The following is a 16,823-nucleotide window of genomic DNA, read 5'->3' as shown; positions in this document are numbered from 1 at the left end:
CTCCTGCTTAATTTTTCAAATGGCGTCAAGGCGGGTAGCGGAAGTAACTCTTAATGGAAAATAAGACCAGGTCGGTTAGAGTGACCTCCCCTTAATTTTGAAAATGGTGGCAAGGCGGGTAGGGGATGTAACTGTTAATGGAAAAAAACAAAGTCGGTTAGAGTGGCCTCCCCTTAATTTTGCTAATGACGTCAATGCGGGTAGGGGAAGTAACTCAATGGACAAACCTAGGTCGGTTAGAGTGACCTCCCCTTAATTTTGCAAATGGCGTCAAGGCGGGTAGGGGAAGTAACTCTTAATGGAAAATAAAACCAGGTCGGTGTGACTTCCCCCTTTAGTTTGAAAATGGCGGCAAGGCGGGTAGGGGATGTAACTGTTAATGAAAAAAAACTAGGTCGGTTAGAGTGACGTCCCCTTAATTTTGCAAATGGCGTCAAGGCGGGTAGGGGAAGTAACTGTTAATGGAAAATAATGCCAAGGTCGGTTAGAGTGACCTTCCCTTAATTTTGCAAATGGCGTCAAGGCGGGTTGGGGAAGTAACTGTTAATGGAAAATAATGCCAAGGTCGGTTAGAGTGACCTTCCCTTAATTTTGCAAATGGCGTCAAGGCGGGTTGGGGAAGTAACTCTTAATGGAATATAAAACCAGATCGGTTAGTGTGAGCTCCCATTAATTTTGCAAATGGCGTCCAGGCGGGTATGGAAAGTCTCTTAATGGAATATAGAACCAGGTCTGTCAGAGTGACCTCCCTTAATTTTGCAAATGACGTCAAGGCAGGTAGGGAATGTAACTCTTAATGGAAAATAAAACCAGGTCTGTTAGTGACCTCCCCTTAATTTGCAAATGGCGTCAAGGCGGGAAGGGGAAGTAATCTTTAATGGAATAAACCAGGTCGGTAAGTGACCTCCCCCTAATTTAATAAATGGTGTGAAGGCGGGAAGGGGAAGTAATCTTTAATGGAAAAAATCAGGTCGGTAAGTGACCTCCCCTTAATTTAGCAAATGGCGTTAAGGCGGGTAGGTGAAGTAATCTTTAATGGAAAAAAGAACTAGTCAGTTAGTGACCTTCCCTAAATTTAACAAATGGCGTCAAGGCGGGTAGGTGAAGTAATCTTTAATGGAAAAACTCAGGTCGGTTAGCGACATCACCTTAGCGGACGAGTCGGGGTAATCTAACAGTACAAGGTAACAATTGTAACCTGCATTTTACAAATGGCGTCAATGAAAGAAGGGTAACTATTGATGACAAAGCGCTAGTTGTTAAGGATACTCTTCTCTGTACATGTATTTTGCAAATGACAAGGAAATTTGACCAATTGAACACACCCCTGCATTTTGCAAATGCTATGAAGGACATAAACCTATTAAAGGAAAGGAACATAATCACTGCAACTGTATGTCCTATTTATTTAAACAAAATAAAACAACACAACTGTATGGTATTTTATTCATTCTCAAGCTGCAATAAATAGCACACGTAGTCACAAATGACATTTGTAAAGTATAATCATAAAAGAAAATATTCAATCTGAAGACATATTTTAAATTTAATACATGTACAATAAAATCATTGCTTTGAACTATGCTTTCACTAAAAACGTAAACCTCCGTCAGAAAAAAATGTAATCGAAGGAATATATATAAAGTTTTGACTTTCATTAAGAAACAACCAGCAAGCAGAATTAGAACTGTCACAGAGGTGACGAATACCCCTACAATACGGTCTTGTCACAGAAGAATGACAATCATAAGAAAGACATGGCCAAAAGAAGGTGCAATTTAAATCGAACTTGACCTGTATTTTATGATGTTACACCTGTGTACCAAAAACATTTATATCTGTCAAGAATTGTCACTGAAGTGTTTGATTTGACTCCAATGGTGGATGAAAATTGCACAATAGCCTGAGTCTGTGTTAAAAAATATCAAATTATAAGACAGGTACAGATAAAGTGTATGGAAACAGTATATAAGTATAATTCTAACCAAAAAGGGGGCATAATTCAGGAAATATTAGTGCAAGAGTTGTGCACCTTGTGTCATATGATGTAGGTAATGGTACGGAACAACTACGTAAAGTTTGAATCAAATGCATTTCGTAATAACTGAGATATAGTAAAAATGCATCAAAATTGAATTTTATGATGTTACTATTGTGTACCAAAAACATTAAAATCTGCCAAAAATTGTCACTGTAGTGTGTAATGACTCCAATGGTGGATAAATGTTGCACAATAGCTTGAGTCTGTGTTAAAAAATATCAAATTATAAGAGAGGTACAGATAAAGTGTATCAAAAAATGGAATAAGTATAATTTTTACCAAAACTGGGGCATAATTCAGGAAATATTGGTGCAAGAGTTATGCACCTTGTGTCATATGATGTGGGTGATGATGTGGAACAACTTTTTTAAGTTTGAATCAAATCCATTAAGTAATAAAATCTTTCCAGGCACAGAAGTTATATATATGAGATATAGTGAAAATGCATCAAAATTAACCTTAAATCCTTAGTAAAAGGGGACATAATTCATGAAAAATTTGCGTCAGAGCTATGCGCCTTGTGTCACATGATGTGGTTGAAAAGGGGGCATAATTTATGAAATATCGTTGCAAGAGTTATGGGCCTTGTGTCATATGATATGAGTGATGATGTTGAACAACTTTTTTAAGTTTGAATCAAATCCATTAAGTAATAAAATCTTTCCAGGCACAGAAGTTATATATATGAGATATAGTGAAAATGCATCAAAATTAACCTTAAATCCTTAGTAAAAGGGGACATAATTCATGAAAAATTTGCGTCAGAGCTATGCGCCTTGTGTCACATGATGTGGTTGAAAAAGGGGGCATAATTTATGAAATATTGGTGCAAGAGTTATGGGCCTTGTGTCATATGATATGAGTGATGATGCTGAACAACTATTTTAAGTTTGAATCAAATCCATTAAGTAATAAAACCCTTCTAGGCACAAGATAGGGAGCAAAAACCAAATATCTGACCTTTGACCTTGAATTGTGACCTTTGGCCTTTGACCATCAGGCATAAGTGATGTGTTCAACATGTCAGCTGGTCTTTAGGAATAATAATGTGTAGTTAAATTTCTTTACGGGAATACTCATGGGAACGTAAAACAAAAATGTCTAACAACAGTTAAAATGATTTCAGTCCTAGGTTTTGTAACCTTACTTTTAAGCCGTATCTCCTCAAAATATGGATGTTTGTTACCTACTACTGTTGTAAAAATATATAGAAATGGGGCATGTGTTGGTTTCCGTGTAAGATCGAAATTTCTTTCACCGAATAAACTGAAAACTGGTGTTCCCGAGAGAAAGTTAATTCGGCATTACGTGAAAGTTGATTCATTATTATTATTATTATTATTGATATTATCATTATTATTATTATTATTATTTATTATTATTATTATTATTATTATTATAATTATTATACCAGATTTATATGTATATATGTATTGCACGTTCATTTTAATTCTTAATTTTTAACTAATTGAAAAACTCACCGCTAATTTTGTACCGCTTTATTATCTTGCAGAGTTAAAATAAACTTATCTCAAGTTATCTTATTCAACCGCGCTGAGACCTGCGCCATGCGTAACGTCACGCTATAGGCTATTTCATGACGTCACAATGCTGTTGGAAAAAAGTTAAATAATTCTACGTGATATATATGTTTCTTTTAGATTTTAATAGTTTGGCATGTATTATTTTAGTGTTTTTGTAAGCAGTATTTTACAGCTTTTTTTTTTATTTGAAGCAAATTTCCAGTCCTTACATACAATCCATATCCTTTTGCGTCCAAGTGTTGTTCCGTAATAGTGAAAAATCATATTTGGATTTCTCTCCGTTTGAAACAATGAGTTTATCATGTTATAATCTAACGTTATATTCCAGTAATTATTTAAAGCGAGGACTAAAAACCTGAAAGTTTGCCAATAATTCTACTCTAAATATTTGATCAGCTAATCTTTCTACCCATCGTTCCTAAAGATTTACCAGTTTAACACATTGTTACTGATAATAGACAGAGTTGCTTTAAAAGTCATTTTAGCCGCAAGAGTTAATGTTAGTGCATAAAGTTAGGTGTCGATTAAGAGTTATACTAAACAGTGTAAAATTCAGTGAACAAGAAATGAGGCTAAAATTACTTTTAAAAGCTACATTAATACCAACCAGACAAAGTGCAGTAGAAAGTGTTTTTGAATGAATAAAAGAGCTATGATTTTATCGCTGCATTTTATAGTTTTATTGAATTTCTTGCCAAGTTTTCAGATATTGTTGAAATATAACGATAGATTATACCCTGATAAACCCACTGTTTCATAAGTAAGAAATCCAAATACAATTTTCACTTACACGCAACATCAATTTAACGCGAAAGAATATAAATTATATATAAGCTGATTGTTTTTATAGAAAAAAACCCATTAAAAATAATTATATTAAGACGTAAAAGAAATCAATCTAGTAGAGCTATATGAGCCGTGCCATGAGAAAACCAACATAGTGGGTGTGCGACCAGCATGGATCCAGACCAGCCTGCGCATCCGCGCAGTCTGGTCAGGATCCATGCTGTTCGCTTTTAAAGCCTACTGCAATTAGAGAAACCATTAGCGAACAGCATGGATCCTGACCAGACTGCGCGGATGCGCAGGCTGGTCTGGATCCATGCTGGTCGCAAACCCACTATGTTGATTTTCTCATGGCACGGCTCATATAACTTTTTCCAACATATATAGTGCCGTAATTTTTAAGCGTAACGTTGCACGTTGGGCGAGATGTTATACTTGTAAAATGTGTACAATTTAGTACACATATATTTAATTGATAATATAAAATTTCTTTGATTAGTTAATTGCATAATATAAAATTTCTTTGATTAATAGTACTCATATATTTAATTGCATAATATAAAATTTCTTTGATTAATAGTACTCATATATTTAATTGCATTATATAAAATTTCTTTGATTTATAGTAAAATCGATTATTTTTCACGCTTGAACACTAGAGTTTACATTTTCCAGAGATGTATTTAGAATTATTTGATCGATCTTACACTGAAACAAACAAATATCTCCCGTCCTAAAATCAATTATCACATGGCAGTCTGAAAGACAGCTAAAACCCCCGTCACTGTTATGGATAGTGAAAGGGTAACTTGAACCTTTGACCATGAGCTGTGACCTTAACCTTGAACTGACATGACTGATTTATAAATTCTGCACATCATCTTGATGAGTTGATCATTTGACCAAAGTTTCATGAAAATCCTTCAAGGGGTTTAGGAGAGACAGAGCTCAAACCTTTGACCTCGAGTTGTGACCTTGACCTTGACTTGACATAGCTGAATCATGAGTTCTTGATGTGGTTATCATTTGGCCCAAGTTTAATGAAAATCCTTCATGGGGTTTAAGAGATACAGAGTGGACACGAAATGGAAGACTCAAACCTTTATGAACTTGACATTGAGCCGGCATGGCTAACTCATAGGTTCTGCACATCATCTTGATGTGATCATTTGACACAGGTTTCATGAAAATCCTTCAAGGGGTTTCGGAGATACAGAGCGGTCACAAAATGGAAGGATCAAACCTTTGATCCCAAGTTGTGGCCTTGACCTTAAGCCAACATGGCTGACTCATGAGTTCTACACATCGTCTTGATAAAGTGATAATTTGACCCAAGTTTCATAAAAATCTTTCAAGGAGTTTAGGAGATACAAAGCGGACACAAAATGGAAGGCTCAAACCTTCAACCCTTGTTGTGACCTTGACCTTGAGCCGGAATGGCTGACTCCTAAGGTCTGCACATTCTCTTGATGAGGTGATTATTTGACCCGAGATTTATAAAATTTCTTCAAGAGGTTTAGGAGATACAGAGCGGACACGAAATGGAAGGCTAAAACCTTTGACCTTGAGTTGTGACCTTGACCTTGAGCCGACATGGCAAACTCAGAAGTTCTGCACATCGACTTGATGTGATCATTTGACACAAGTTTTATGAAAATCCTTCAAGGGGTTTAGGAGATATGGACCGGACACGAAAGTGTTACGGACGGACGGACGAACGGATGGAGACCATTCCTATACCCCCCAATAAAGCAAATGTTACACATTTTTACCACTAACACCTGATCAACTAAAGTTATCACTGAAGTCGATTAGTACCCCCAGACCTCACTTTGATAAAGGGAAAGTAAAATGTTGTCATCATGACTTTTGGTTTTTAGGTGTGACCTTGACTTTTGACCTAGTGATCTGAGTTAAATGTGTCTGCTCGACTATAAGGAAAATGTTTAACAAGATATTGTTATAATTATAAGTAAGTGTGGGAGATCGAAAAGGAGCATTTTATCCCTTTTATTGAGGGGGCAGGGGTTAGGGGCGAGGGTAAAGGTTTGGTGAAATGGGGTGGAGGAGGTAGGTGAAGACAGTGGAGTAGGGGAGTTGATGGAAACATGAAATATAAGTTTTTGTATGGAACGCATTTTTGGGTAGATGTCTGGAGAAACGTAGATGAAGTGTGAGTATAGCTAAAAATGATAGGACATGAGGGATACCAGTTCTAGGAAACGTTATGAGATATAAGTCAAACTGAGAAATGTGGCACAAGACTTTAACCAACACTGTTACAAAATCTGACCCCAGTAACCTTGACCTTTGAGCAACCTGACCCTAAACAAAAAGATTTCTGCCACGTTCTAAGATCAATCTTTATGTGAGGTTATATTGTGATTGAGAAGCTTATCATGAAACTTTAACAGGACTATCACAATATTTAAGCCGGTGACTTCGACATTTAGAATACTTGTTCCTAAACTAATACAGGTAGATGTCTTTCCCTTACCAAGACCAACACTTATGTGAAGTTTGGTGTTAATAAGGACAGTAGTAAGAAGATATAGTGACACTGAGAAGCTTGTCCTAAAATTTTAACTTTCAATGCAACGGCGACAATGACACAGACGCCAAAGCAAGTACAGTAATCCTCCTTATTCTTCAAACAGTCGAGCTAAATATTTTCAAAGCCGTTTAGATAATATAGAGCGGACATGAAGCTAAGCTATTTGACTTTTGACCTCCACGAGTAACCTTGACCTTTGGCCTTGTGACCTAGGTTGAGCACTCTGTACATCGTCTTGATGTGGTTTATAATTTATGTCAGTTTTATGAAAATCATCCTAGCGGCCATGGTGGACAAATGGACGGACGGATGGACTGGACAAGCGTGACTCCAACATAGCCCAATATACTTTGTACGTTGGGATATAATTATATACATGTTAGCTTATGTCTAATTTGTTTAACTATGCTTTTGTCATGGCGGCTGTAGTGTTGTCATGCTATATGCTTGTGCCAGGTCTGTCGTGGATTTATCATACTTGGTTCTTTCTTCTGCATATATTTCTCACCAGAGTGTTCGAAATCAATCTGAAAATGATGACAAATAATTAGGATAAAAATACATAAAGATGTTACTTAAAGGTAAAATCATCTTAAACTAAATCTTCCATTTTTTCATTCTCAGAATAATCAGTAGAACTATACATCTCCCCTTCCTTTGTAGGAGAAAACAACTGCCAAGAGAACTGTCACAGGAGACAGCACGCTCGACTATTTTGATGCTGCATAGTGAAACGGGGCAAATCTTCAGGAAGCTGGAGCTGTCAATGGAGTGTTAAATGACTACAATGGTGGATGTAGATATTGCACAATAGCTTGTGTCTGTGTCAAAAATATCAAGTTATAAGAAAGACAAAGTGTATTAAAACACTAAACAAGTACAATTATAAGCAAAAAGGTTGGGGGGTGGGGGGGGGGGGAGTGCATAATTCATAAAATATTGGTGCAATAGTAATAATTAGTAATAACGGAGATAGAGTGAAAGTGTACCAAAACATTAACCTGAAATTCTAAGTGAAATGGGGGAATAATTCATGAAATACTGGTGTTAGAGTTATGCACCTTGTGTCATATGATGTGGGTGATAAGGTGGACAACTATTTTAAGTTTGAATCAAATTCGTTTAGTTATAACTGAGATAGAGTGATAGTGCACCAAAACTTTAACCTGAAATTATAAGTAACAAGAGAAATCAGAGTTATGGGAATTGTTTCTCCTGGTATAGACTTTGATGGTTAATAAGTATTTTAAGTTTCAAGTCAAAAGCTTTGATAGTAACGGAGATATTTTACTTCGTCAAAAACTCTAACCCACGGCGACGCCGACGCCGGGGCGAGTGCAATAGCTCTACTTTTTCTTCGAAAATTCGAGCTAAAAGGGGGAGATAATTCATGAAATACTGGTGCAAGAGTTATGGCTCTTGTGTCATATGATGTGAGTGATGATGCTGAACAACTACTTCAAGTTTGAATCAAATACATATAGTAATAGCTAAAATATAATGGAAATGCATCACAATTAACCTTAAATTCTAAGTAAAAGGGGGGCATAATTCATGAAAAATTGGTGCAAGAGTTATGCACCTTGTGTCATACGTTGTGGGTGATAAGGTAGAACAACTATTTTAAGTTTGAATCAAATCCATTTAGTAATAACTGAGATACAGTGATATTGCACCAAAACTTTAACATGAAATTCTAAGTAAAAGTGGGGGATAATTCATTAAATATTGGTACCAGAGTTATGGACCTTGTGTCATATGATGTTGGATATGATGTGGAACAACTGCTTTCAGTCTGAATCAAATCCATGTAGTAATGATTAAGATATAGTGAAAGTGCATCAAAACTTTAACTTCTAAGTAAAAAGGGGGATAATTCATGAACTATTGGTGTGAGAGTTATGGCCCTTGTACTATATGATGTGGGTGATGATGAGGAATAACCATTTTAAGTTTGAAACAAATCCATCATGTAATTACAGTGATAAGGCGTAAAAGGATGAAGTGTAAAAAAACTTGAACCAAGGTGGGGACGCGGAAGGACGCCGACGCCGACGCCGGGTTGAGTAGGATAGCTCTCCATATTCTTCGTATAGTCGAGCTAAAAGCTGGGAATAGAATATTTGACAAAAGTCAGCATATTAACAACAAAAATAATTTGACAAAAAGTAAGCAAAACAACTAGATCACAAGTGTGTTTCAATAGCACTGTGTGTATGTTTGAAAAGCTCTGTACGTACTTTTCAATAGTTTCAATAGTATAGCCCTCTTCGTATGTAATTACTGCAAGCGCCTTCGTCGACTTTCCTACAAATTTTAGACTAAATTATATTACAAGAGCCTGCTGAAAAATTCAACACAAAAGTCGGAAACAATGAATTACCAACACGAATGTTCATGTTAAGTGTACCAAGTTTTGTTTAAACTAAATGGAAAGTGTACGAAGAGCTGAATGATCAAAGCTTGTAGCTGTATATTGTTAAATTCAAAAAACAACAAGAGCTGTTACTATTGGTGACAAGAATGCCACAGCTGTATTCGCAAAAAATCACATATCGTTTTGTGCCCTTGACCTAAGAGGCATCGGTCATAAGTGTGACACATCTTCTCAATATGGTTAACATTTGTGCCAAATTATTTTCAAATCCCTTGATAAATGGCAGAACTATGGACCAGACAAGAAACACCTTTGACTTCTAAGTGTGACCTTGACCTTGGAGCTAGGGGTCTGGGTCTTGCACATGACACCTCTTCTCATTATAGAGAACATTTATCACAAGTAATTTCAAAATCCCTTCATCAGTGGCAAAGTTATGGACCGGACAAGAACCTGACTATGTTAACCTTTGACCTCTAAGTGTGACCTTGACCTTGGAGCTAGGGGTCTGGGTCTTGCTCATGACACCTCTTCTCATTATAGAGAACATTTATCACAAGTAATTTCAAAATCCCTTCATCAGTGGCAAAGTTATGGACCGGACAAGAAACTGACTATGTTAACCTTTGACCTCTTAGTGTATCCTTGACCTTGGAGCTAGGGGTCTGGGTCTTGCTCATAACACGTCGTCTCATTATGGTGAACATTTATGCCTAGTAATTTCAAAATTCCTTCATGAATGGCAGAGATATGGACCGGACACGAAACATACCCTGTTAACCTTTGACTTCTAAGTGTGACCTTGACCTTGGAGCTAGGGGTCTGGGTCTTGCTCATGACACCTCTTCTCATTATAGAGAACATTTATCACAAGTAATTTCCAAATCCCTTCATCAGTGGCAAAGTTATGGACCGGACAAGAAACTGACTATGTTAACCTTTGACTTCTAAGTGTGACCTTGACCTTGGAGCTAGGGGTCTGGGTCTTGCTCATGACACCTCTTCTCATTATAGAGAACATTTATCACAAGTAATTTCAAAATCCCTTCATCAGTGGCAAAGTTATGGACCGGACAAGAAACTGACTATGTTAACCTTTGACCTCTAAGTGTGTCCTTGACCTTGGAGCTAGGGGTCTGGGTCTTGCTCATAACACGTCGTCTCATTATGGTGAACATTTATGCCTAGTAATTTCAAAATTCCTTCATGAATGGCAGAGTTATGGACCGGACACGAAACATACCCTGTTAACCTTTGACTTGTAAATGTGACCTTGACCTTAGAGCTAGGGGTCTGGGTCTTGCGCATGACACGTCGTCTTATTATGGTAAACATTTATGCCAAGTTCTTTCAAAATCCCTTCATCAATGGCAAAGTTATGGACCGGACAAGAAACTGACTATGTTAACCTTTGACCTCTAAGTGTGTCCTTGACCTTGGAGCTAGGGGTCTGGGTCTTGCTCATAACACGTCGTCTCATTATGGTGAACATTTATGCCTAGTAATTTCAAAATTCCTTCATGAATGGCAGAGTTATGGACCGGACACGAAACATACCCTGTTAACCTTTGACTTGTAAATGTGACCTTGACCTTAGAGCTAGGGGTCTGGGTCTTGCGCATGACACGTCGTCTTATTATGGTAAACATTTATGCCAAGTTCTTTCAAAATCCCTTCATGGATGGCAGAGTTATGGACCGGACACGAAACAGACCATGTTAACCTTTGACCTCTAAGTGTGACCTTGACTTGGAGCTAGGTCTGGGTCTTGCGCATGACTCTACGTCTCATTATGGTGAAAATTTATGCCAAGTTATTTCAAAATCTCTTTATTGATGGAAGAGTTACAGCCCGGACAAGAATTTAACGGACGTACGCACGCACGCACGGACGGACGGACAATGCGATTTTAATATTCTTACCTTCGGGGGCATAAAAAAAGCATAAGTATAGACAACATGAAAGTCCTATAATGCACGCGTGGGTGCTTTAATGCTGATGAATGCTGGGCTTCATCTGAATTGGTACACAAGGTACAGACGTAGTTGTCATTGTGAAGTCCAAAAAATTTCATTTGTATTCGAACAGAACTGCAGGAGGAGGTAAAATCTCAAGAAAGTGTGACATACGGACAGTTCAAATTATATCTGCCTCCCGGGTCTTCGACAGCTGGGGCATAAGAATAATTAACTAAAAAAGATAAGAGCATTTATGACGGATTAGTGCCAGGACCTTATGATGTGATGTTTTAGGTTTGAGTCACAAATGAGATAACGTGAACAAGAGCTGTCCGTAAGCCAGCACGCTCCACTATTCGGCGATTTGATAGTAAAATGAATATATGTCTCAATAAGAGACCTCTACTTTAAAAGGAAGATACACCAAGGGGCATAATTCTGTCAAGAACACAAACTAGATTTATTGGGAGTGTTACCACACATGCAGATGATGATGGTAAAAATATATTTTGAGTTTCAAGTCATTACCTTATATATTATCAAAGTTATGTCCAGAAAACGAAGATTGTCAAAAAATTTAAGTATGGAAGGGGCATAATTTGGTCAAAAATACAAATCGGAGTTGTGTGGATTGTTACCACTCATGCAGATGATGATGATAAAGACACATTTCAAGTTTCAAGTATTTATCTTATATTGTACTAAAGTAACATCAAGAAAGCAAAGATTGCCCAAAAAATTTAAGTATGAAAGGGGCATAATTCTGTAAAAAATACAATTAGAGTTATGGGGATTGTAACACACATTATAAAGAAATATTTTCAATGTCAAGTCATTATCTTTTAAAGAAGCAAAGATATGTCTATAGACAAAGCTTTCAAAAACATTTAACATGGAAATAATTCCAAGTATAACAACTTTGTGACCTTGACTTTGGGTATAATGGGCCCAGTCCCTGCACACACTTTGTTTGTATGTTGGACAATGTTTATGTGAACTTACAGTAAGATATAAGCAATAGTAACACAGATATGACAGAAAAACAAAGGTTGCCAAAAAATAACCTTAAAAATAACCCAAGTATAACATCTTTGTGTCCTTGACCTTGGGCAAAATGAACCAAACCCCTGCATATACTTTGTTTGTATGCTGGACAATGTTTATGTGAAGTTACAGTAAGATATAAGCAATAGTAACAAAGATATGACAGAAAAACAAAGGTTGCCGAAAAACTTTAACCAAGAAAGCTCAAGCCGACCCCAACGCCGACGCCGGGGCCAGTAGAATAGCCCCCCTCCTTATTCTCCGAATAGTGGAGCTAAAAATGAAAAAAAAAAACTTTTGCCAAGAAACTAGCAGAATGGCCACGGACACCGAGTAGGATAGCTCTCTACATAATTTGTATAATTGTGTTTAAAACAAGATATTTCAGAATAAATGGAACAAAGTTATTCATAAATTTCTTACAGATAGTATCTGGCATGCATCGGACTCTCCCCTCAACTGTCGAAAACAACAAACACAGGACGGCATGTTCTGGAATCGATTCGTTTTCTTTGTCTTTCAACAATGTAAAACACTGTCTTCCTGTCGTTTTAAACCTGAAAAAAGGTCATACTTATAACCGTTACAGTAACAAGCGAAATTCATGCAATTCAATGAAAATATGCTACATATCGCTTAATAACTGGCAATTGCACAGTCATATCTTCGTGGGTTCAAGTCTCGCTCGAGGTCGTTGAATTCTTTCACTTCAAGGAAACTGTTTTGCTGAAAGTTGGTGGCCAATATTTAAACTTAATGACATGAGCAATAATCATGGGGGAAATTATGGTTATAACATTGTTTATACAAATTAAAATGGCCTATATAGCAGATCAGAAATTCTAACTGACTAATCAGAAAGATGCATATTCAAGTTCTGTCATTTTCCAGTTTTTACAATGAACATGTAGTGACTCGCAGTAATTTAGAAATCAAGTTCAATTTTTAATCTAACATGTCATAGAGGATGCTAAAATGAAAACATTTCAAAGTTGTTTTTTTAATACTATATTGATTACCTTTATTTAAAATAAAATTTGAGGTTTTTAACAGGGGTTCTGTGATAAAGTCCGAGGAAAGTGATAACCCGACTGAAACGAGTACCATTTCGCAATGTTATTGTGAACTACTAGTATTCACGCCAAACTATGCCTTGTGCAAAAAGTGTGCTTTATCTCTAGACATGGAGTAAAGATGTATCATTAAAAAATGCAGAATTTCTCAAGACCCCCGAATCAATGTCTTTAAAACTGAGTAAAAAAATCAAACAATGAAACAGTATAAATGTATCGAGATAAAATTTCTGTCGTCAGTAAATGTCTTAAGAGAACAAAAATGATGTCCAAATTGTATGACACATGACCCCTGAAAATTTTCGATAGAATAATGCTAAGACTTTAAAAAGAGGCAAAACTAAAAAAAAAACAACATCGGACACCAAATTCCAGAAAAAAGCAAATGTCTTCTTCAAGCTGATGTTTACAAAGTTTCATCTGAGCTGTAGGACTTAAGTACATAATGTGTTCTGATGTAGTTGTAAAATTTCGACGTCCGAGAACTCGAGCAGAAAATCAGACATGGAATTTTCGATAATACACATGTCCACTTCATGTTTCGTTTAAATTGGGTAGAAACTGTATGAGAATTTGGGTACACAATGTTCTGATATAGGTGTAACATTTCAAAGTCTAGTTAGGGGTATTGATGCTAGACGAAACGGTCCCATTTGGTTTACCTCGTACGGACGGACGAACGGACGGACATGACAATCACTGTATGCCTCCCGCATCAGCAGATGCCGGGGGCATAAAAACGTTATGAAGTAACATTTCTCTTTACCTGAATAAATTCGTCGCCTACCTCGCGGATTCTGATATGTGCACGAGGTGTGGAAGAGCTCTCTACCATCACCAGGACAGGGCAAATACAGACGATATGTCCATCAAGGGCTGAATTCCACTAAAACCACTCTATCTAGACTAATCGAACAGTTCTGAAATTTTTTTATTACATACTCAATTACATACTCAGTTATAAACTCCGTAAAGAAACGTCAATATTTTCACATTTCATGTCGGGTGCGTGGCGTCATTTGTGATGTAATTTTTACGTGTGTCGTCGCATTTGAAATGTCTTTAACGACGATAAGATTAATTTTGCTCATGTTAAAAACTAATTCATATCGTTTATATAACTATTATTACTTTAGATGCGTATGTAATATACAGATTATTAGATTTGCATCGATAATATGCACTCTTTCTTTCGCGAAATATTGCGCCCTGAAGTCGCGCAATAATTCCGCTGCATAACTCATGCATATTTCTCGATACAAATCTAATAACCTATAAGTCATACATTATAAGTTTTATTGCACTATTAGAAATGACAGTATATATATGCCAATAATTATTTTTCAAGTAAGTTAATCTGGTGAAACAGTCGATCCGTGATTTGCAAAGTTATACACTCTTCAGTTTAAGGTTGGTATTTTTTTTTTCATTTCCGGAACAAACGCATCATAAATGCATCGCCTTTATATATTATTAGGGTCTGCAAATTATACAAGCCAGTATCAGTGTACATAATGACGACAATATAAAAGTTGAATTATTTTATGAAAGTTTTATACTGGAAAGTATGACGAAAAACAAATTCAAATATTTTACCAAAATTTTATACTGCAAAGTTACTCCAGGCATCGGGTCCCTTCTTCTGCCACTGGCGTCATCTAGTAGAAGCAGCAAGTGTCGTCTGCTAGATATAATTGGCAACTAACTGTCATGTTATAAATCCTCTTATTACATATGGATATATAATCCTTAAGTTTAGTTACCGAAATTGTTATTTTGTAAAATTTAAATAACTACCAGCGATTATATAACTTGACAAATCTCTAAATATGGTCAGGAAAAAAGGAAAGTTATGACACAGAACCAGATGTCAGCCTATATCAACAATAGCTTTTCGCTGTGCCTGTCACATTTAACATTGTTTCAGATAAGTCAGAAACCGTAGATGTAATACAGACTGTGGCTCGAACTCGCGTCACGTAAATAGCAATTCTAAAGTGATTTAGTAGCCTACCTTGTCGAGAACAGTGGATTACTATGTTGACATAAGGGGTCCAGAACACCTCTGATGAGCGACATCTATTGGTTACCAGTGCCCCTCTGGTTATCGGCATCTTTTTAGTACCAGCAAGGCAATTTTACGACAACTGTAGTTCCATCAACTAAATTTTTCTTCCTGTTAATACAATAAAATAAACAGCCACACTGTTTTTCAGAAACCAACACTTACACCAATGCCAAATATGAAAAGATCTGACAGAAAACAAAAGTTTGTTATAAAATCTTTGATACGGTTTAAAGGAGAAAATGGGTTTCAAACTCACACACCAAAAATCACGAATTCGAACCACATCTCAGGCTTATGCGGTAGCAAACGCTTGCCTGTTTAGACCGCAACACAGCAACGAGCCCGACGTACAATTACACCAATCATGAAAACCTACTTGGTGTAATCAAACTTATTTACCGACCTATATTCAAAGTGTAATATAAATTATAAGCGAGTCCTTACGTGTATGGTACAGGAAACTGCTTCTTGTCGGATAGTTCGGGTTCCTCGTTTGATAGCCTGAGTTTCTCATCGAATATACTTCTAGTTTTACTTTCACCATAGCCAGAAGTTGAATGTACATTCCTACGCTCCAGAATTACTACGAGAAAAATAGTTCTTTGCTTTCTAAAGGTTTAAAGTTATGCATTGCTTAAATGAATACTGGTAGTCATTATCTAACAATTAACAGTAATGAGTTAAAAATAAAAAAGAAACAAAAAACCATGTACGCCCACACGATAACCAGAAAATTTATAGAAAATTTATTAAAATGAAAATGAATGTGCCTAACTTGTGAAATGAAAACTGCAAACAAGCTATCAAACGAAATAATCTAATTGTACCTGTCAGAAAAATTACATACCTCAGAAAAAGGATCAAGTTGCAGCATCCACCTAACCACTGTGAAATCTACAACAAAGACATCCACGCACGTGCTTGTAGTCAATATCATGTACCATAGTTGCACCATCCACTAAACCATTGCATTGTCTACAACATGATATATTCACACGTGCTTGTAAACATCAGCCACCAGGTTGAAAAAATGCATACAAAAAAGGATAACATAAGTAGCAATATACATACCTGTTCATCATAAAGAGAAACGCACATTTTGCTTGGTCTGCATCTCCATGTCCGTCTGCGTCTTATTTCTTCAAGTATACATACCCCAGCATTCTAGTAGAAAAAAGAAATACAAAACAAAAAGAGTAAAACGCAGAAATAAAATAAAACAATCTGCCCGTTCAACCCAGATCTCGTCTGCACCGCATGTCTTTCGTCTGCATATTTCATGGTATGTCTTGGCAGCTTTCGCGCGTTCAACCCAGATCTCGCCTGCACCTCATATATGTCGTCTGCAAATTTCATAACATGTCTTTGCAGCTATCTA

General features: G+C 36.6%; 1 long non-coding RNA gene across 1 annotated transcript; it reads right to left on the bottom strand.

Annotated features, from left to right (window-relative positions):
* Positions 1–6,953: 6,953 nt before the first annotated feature.
* Positions 6,954–16,709, bottom strand: LOC128550727 (uncharacterized). Its single transcript, XR_008368398.1, has 8 exons — positions 16,293–16,709; positions 15,890–16,028; positions 15,392–15,553; positions 14,974–15,061; positions 14,144–14,297; positions 12,728–12,861; positions 9,166–9,232; positions 6,954–7,452 (listed from the first exon to the last, which is right to left on the bottom strand). It is a non-coding gene; the product is annotated as an uncharacterized LOC128550727 (long non-coding RNA).
* Between the last annotated feature and the right edge of the window lie 114 nt (positions 16,710–16,823).

The sequence above is a fragment of the Mercenaria mercenaria genome, chromosome 18 (assembly GCF_021730395.1).
Source record: "Mercenaria mercenaria strain notata chromosome 18, MADL_Memer_1, whole genome shotgun sequence".
In the NCBI taxonomy this organism is placed as follows: Eukaryota; Metazoa; Mollusca; class Bivalvia; order Venerida; family Veneridae; genus Mercenaria; species Mercenaria mercenaria.
The sequence above is the reverse complement of the archived record's forward strand: the minus strand, read 5'-3'. Positions and strand labels throughout refer to the sequence as shown.